At 39.0% G+C, this 6,000-nt stretch overlaps 1 long non-coding RNA gene across 1 annotated transcript in view; it reads right to left on the reverse strand.

Moving 5' to 3' along the window:
• The window catches only part of LOC132824238 (uncharacterized), a 45,206-nt gene extending 41,078 nt beyond the window's left edge, over nt 1–4,128 (reverse strand). The window contains exons 1-2 of the long non-coding RNA XR_009645650.1: nt 4,071–4,128; nt 3,663–3,701 (exon numbers count right to left, since the gene is read on the reverse strand). This is a non-coding gene — a long non-coding RNA (uncharacterized LOC132824238). The remainder of the gene's footprint in view (nt 1–3,662; nt 3,702–4,070) is intronic.
• Nucleotides 4,129–6,000: the final 1,872 nt, after the last annotated feature.

The following is a 6,000-nucleotide window of genomic DNA, read 5'->3' on the forward strand; positions in this document are numbered from 1 at the left end:
AATGTTTACGTGATTTGTGATCTCCATTACCATAGCCTGGGAACTACCACACCTTATCCTGGAACAGTCCATTGTTGCTAAGCTGTTTGATGGTCCAGCAGCCTTATAGCACTGATTACTCGGAACAAAGTATACTCACTGTGACCATGGCTGATAAAACGTTGTACAAACTCCTAACTAATGCAGATTACAGGTGCAATGCCATCATGCTTCAGAAAGGGCAGGAGCTGACTACAGGGCTGCTGAAGATGTAATTCCACTGCTTGGAATGGAGTTGGGAAACCACCTCTAATGTCCAAGTAGAGTGTGGTGTATCATTCTGATGTAATGCACTCTGTGGATTTGGAACAAACAATAAGGTGATGCAGGGTGATGTGGAACTGGCCTAATGAGAGCAATCTTACAAAGAGGAAGAAGAGAATAAGGACTTAGAAAGAGGCATACCTTATGCAGGGCAGAGCTCAATGGCATTGGGTGCTAGAAACCAGCCAGGGCCTGATTGTCACTCAGCTCCAGATGGGATCTGATTGCAGGAGACCATCAGAGAATGTAAAATAGTCATTGGCCATTATGCTAACGTTTGGTTTGCATAATGTGGCAAACCGTAGACTGAACTAACTTTATTTGTGCTCTCTTTTGCTAGTTGTAAATAAAAGCCCATGTTGGTATTTGCCTGATTTCTTGCCTGTACGTGAAGCTCCCCCCTTGGACTATGACAAGATTTGTGTCTATAGTAGACAATTACCGGTGAGAAGGATTGTAGCTAAGGACAAGTAAAGTGTAACCTGCTGGTTAAGCAGCGACTAGTGTGAGAATGGAATGTGCTGATGTCAATACCACATGTGCAAGTGAGTCTCAGTTACGGCAGCTATGTGCATCAGCAATGTGGCTTTGTGGCTGCTGGGCTATTCCATTATCAATGAAGGGCAACACCAAAGCTTGTCTGGGTACACGTTGGTCTTTTAAAGATAGTGCAAGGGACAGGGTTGCTGGTCTTTTGATGGATATCCGGTAATTGGTGAGTTCTTCCAGGAAAACCAAGTGGCAAGATCAGATGATACCGCCCAATAGGAGCAGAATTTTTTAGTTAACAAAGTAAGTTTGGTAAGATGTGGTAAGAGGACTTGCAGAGAGAAACTCTGTGAAACTCAATGAAGCTGACTCTTAACAAACAATTAATTAAATCCATCCATATGTTGCTAGATTGGGGATAGATTTAGATTACAGTTTAACAAAGCGTCAACATATTTCAGTCAACTCTTCAATAGACCAAGCAGTGTACTCTCACAGAGGGTCACAACTTGCCAAAGTAATCATGAGGTTCATCATTATTTAAGCATTGGAGATAATTTCAGGGAATTGACAAATGTGATCTTACTCTGAGAAACCTAAGGTCACTCTCCAAATTCAGCCACTCCACAGATCTTTGTTTATTTTTCATATAAGGGATGTGAATGGCAGTTTCAAGGTCAGCATTTGTTATCTATCTCTTATTGCTCTTCAACTGAGTAGTTTGTAGGCCACCTCAAAGAACGGTTAAACCACATTGTCACTGGGCATAGTCTCATGTAGGCCAGACCAGCGGAGGATGGCTCATTTCTTTCCCTGAAAGATAGTAGTAAACTGAATGCTTCTTATGACAACTTCATGGTCAGTATTAGTGAGCCTAGCTTTCAATCCTAGATGGATTAATTGAATTTAAGTTCCACCAATTGTGCAATTTGAACACATGTTCCCAGAACACAAGCCTTTGGATTGTTAGTCGAATGACATTACAATGATGCCATTCCTTCATCCCCAATCCCTCAGGTACCTTTTAATGGTCTAATTAAGTGTTAATTACAAAAAAAAATTATAGTCAGTGAAAATTGACTGTTACAAACACGCAGTATTAGTTCTGTTTTTACTTGTTAGATTTTTTGAAATTAAGTTACACTTAAAATTAAGACAATTTAAAATTACTTTTCATTTGACTCCTTATCCTTTCTCACAGTCTTTATTTCTCTTTCTGTTCCTGATTTGAGTTTGAATTCACCCACAGTGCAAGTACATTTTCTGCTCCATACTTGCACTGGTTACATTTCATTCTTCCATTCAGAATAGTTAAAGAGATGCACAGTTGACTGCCCAGGTTCACTTAGATCTGAATTTTGGTTTTCTTCCTCAATGTGGTGTTATCAGCTTGCACTTGCAGCAACTTTTTATGTCATAATTTCATAAAAATTAATTGGTTAAAGACAGGTCTAACTAACAGTGGTGCTCATCATGGTCTTGCTACAATACATTATGGCTCACAGCTTGCATTATATTTCTGCAATCATAATTTAAAATGCACACAGACAATTGTAAAGTTATGCCCAATGTAAAAAAAAATCAAACTGCTCACAAAAATCAATTGCACATCAGTATTGTAGTCTTAAACATAAATAGTCCTTCATCCTTCGTTTTACTGATAATATGCTTACTGACAGCCAGGTTTTGATTTTGCAATAATTAGAAAGTTAGACCAAATAACACAGAGGGTATTATGGCCATTGGGTCTTCGTTGGTTCTTTGGAAACATGCTGCAGTTTGTTCCATTCATTCTTTCCCAAATTCTTAAACTTTAATTCAATTCCTTTTTGAAAGTTATTGCTAAGTTTATACCCACAATATTCCCAGATAGTGCATTACAGACAGTCGCATAAAACGAGATTTACTTCATGTTGATTCTTCTGCCAATCCCCCTGAGCTCAGTGCTTTCTGGTTAGTGACCCTGCAGCCATTGGAAACAGTTTCTCTTTATTGAGTCCATTAAGCCCTTCAAGATTTGAAGCTAACCATGTGTACACACGGGTAGCAGGGAAATAGAGGTAATAGGATAAATAGGGGGTCTTCAAATTTTGTCAAAAGCCTTACACAGACTTTCACAAACACGAGATGCAAGGGTCTTGAAATATTGATGGGAGTCAATTTAGGGTTGAATGGCTGAGCCGACTCACTATGAAAGGGGCTCAGCATCAACACCTTCAATAGAAAATCGGTTAGACATTAACAAAGATAGATTCCACAAGCAATATGTCTCAGGTGTCTGCTGTGGCTCAATGGATAGCACTCTCATCTCTAAATCAGACTATTTGATCAGTATTCAGTCTCTGTGAGGCTTGCTGTGCGCAAATTGGCTGTGCAGTTTTCTACGTTACATCAGTGAGTGTACTATATTGTGTAAGAAGCACTTTGCAGCACCATGAGGTTTCAAAAAACGCTGCATAAGCATATCTTTCTTTCTAGTAACAACAGTGTTTGGGGAAATGTGAGGCTCCAATGACAAAGTCCTTCTAAATGTGTTTATTTTCAGTCTTACATTTTACTCAGTCTGGTAGACAGACTTGGCATTTGAACTGCAGAATCTAGCTATGAATTTCCTAGCAGCAAAATTACATTCCTCCAATTTCTCATGAATAAAAGAGATGGATTCTGTAGTGCAAATTTCCAGCCAGCTCATTTGAACTGGTGTCCTGGGATCTTGGTTGACATAGTATACATTCACATAGTAGATGGCTAAAGAAATGAGTGACAATGGGTAAATTGGTGAAGGATTTTGAAGTTTTAAGATTTCATTTTGATTCTTTGATATATCTTTAAAAAAAACCTAACAGCAAAGAGATAAATTATAAATTTACCTTGTCTTGATGGTTTTGCTTGAGGGATCAATATCGGCCCTAGGACATCAGAGAGACGAAACCAGTTTAAACAGATTGGAGTTATTATGGAAGGCATTTGGATCATTGCGTCTATATTTGTGATATTGACATCAGCACATTCCATTCAGCAAGGCTAACACCTAACTCATGGGCAACATTCAACATTATTATCTGGAATTGACTCAAACTGAACATTCAGCACTTAAGATACTCTGGATTAATTTGGCTCTGTATATAGTTGGAAAGATAAATAAGTCAGAAAACAGCTGTCAGTGGCAACACTTATTAATGGACAATATTAAATATTGCAGACTGCATTGTGAGACTTTCTAGACCTATGAATAAATCAATAAAAATACTTAAGCTTAACCAAACACATTTCCTTACCAGCAGGAATGATTCTGGCAGTTCTCCAACACATACTGAATCCCATTCTTTCCTCCCCCCACTCCCAAGAATAATAGTCAGATAGCATAAAGATCATATTTGTGCAAAACATTTATCACTCTGCATTTCAAACCAGCTGTTCAGCTAAGTAAGCTGACACCCCCTCTGCCCCTCCCCCCTCTCAGTGTTAATAGTCATGACTTCATGACTGTCATCTTCAGGCACGGCATTTGCAGTTCAAGAAAATCACGTACAGTGCATTAAAACATGTAGCATGCACATTTCTCACTTTCATCAGTCTAACATTCACCCAAATAAGATCCAAGCTGCTTCCTGGCATAAATGCTCAATAGGGTTCCAAACAGTCTGTGTGAATGTGTGGCTATTATATATTTCAGCCTCACTATCTCTCCGAAAGACAATCCATTCCTTTTAAAAGGAGGGAACCCATGAGAAAGAAGGTCCTACTGACTGTAGTACAAATGGCTACAAGTAGAGGGGAACTAAACAGAATATGAAGAAAAAAGGAAAGGTTCCACATTCAAGCAAATGACATTTTAGGCCTGAATAATGAAGACCGACAGCAGGAGAGGGGGAATATTTTCAGTGTTTTGTTTATGCTTTCAAGCGTTTTGCTATCTCCGCCAGTATTTATTGCCCATCCCTAATTGTCCTTGTAAAGGTAGTGATCTTCTTAAATTGTTGCATTTGCTATAGGTAGACCCACAATGCTTTTAGAACAGGCAGTTCCAGGATTTCTACCAAGTATCTCTGGAAATAAATATTACAGTGTGAGAGAAATTATTTAGATAGAGGATTTGAAGAGAGACCCTGTATAGAGATTAGTCTCTGAATATTTAACAGTAAGATTATAGCCTGTCATGTCTTAGATTACCTTACGAAGAATATTTAGTATTAATGTGCGATAAACAGAGTTCTCAGCAAGAGTTAACCTGAAGACAGTGCTTGCCTTGCTTTATTTTTGATCGGTCTGTCTTTAACACAAACTCATGGGTGTGTGCATAAAGCCACACAACAAAAAAAAGCCAGATGCAGGCAAGACCAGGTGAGGATCCCAGATTTCCTTCTCTAAAACTGATTAGTGAACCAGACAGGTTTTGACAACATATGAAAATCTTAGTAACAATGGTGATGAAACTATCTTAGATATCCGATTTATAAACTGAATTTAAATTCCACCAGCTGCCATATTGAGAATTAAAACCTAACCCAGGGCATTAGCTTAATCTTCTGGATTACTGGTCTGATGACATTTTTCCCTGGCCACCAGTTCACCCTGAACATGTGAGGCTGTGTGCTCTGTTAATGGAAAGAATTGAATGATCACTTCATTGATGAATTGCAGATGTTGGAGATATACGTAGTGGCCATTTTACGGATAGCAAGAAGCAGGAAAAAAAATGCAATAATGACCAGATCAGGTAAAAATAAAATGTTCTGAGTTGGAGAGGCAGGAATGAATGCATCAGACACTTCGGCATACATAAAATTAAGACACTCTTAAGCTGTTCTTAAAAACATATTTATTTAGGCAGATAAAGTTGTAGAGACAGATGGCACTGAAGCAGACCCCCTGGTTCAACTCTATCATGCAGACCAGATACCCTAAATTAATCTAGTCCCATTTGCCAGCACCTGGCCCATATCCCTCCAAACCCTTCCTATTCATGTACCCACCCAGATGCTTTTTAAATGTTATATTTGTACCAGCCACACCACTTCCCCTGGCAGCTTATTTCATATACACACCATCCTCTGTGTGAAAAAATTGCCCCTTAGGTCCCTTTTTTGATCTTCCCATCTCATCCTAAACCTATGTCCCCTAGTTCTGGACTCCCCCACCCCAGGGAAAAGACCTTGTCTGTTTACCCTATCCATGCCCCTCATGATTTTAAAAACCTCTATACGG

This window comes from Hemiscyllium ocellatum, chromosome 18 (assembly GCF_020745735.1).
Source record: "Hemiscyllium ocellatum isolate sHemOce1 chromosome 18, sHemOce1.pat.X.cur, whole genome shotgun sequence".
NCBI classification, from domain to species: Eukaryota; Metazoa; Chordata; class Chondrichthyes; order Orectolobiformes; family Hemiscylliidae; genus Hemiscyllium; species Hemiscyllium ocellatum.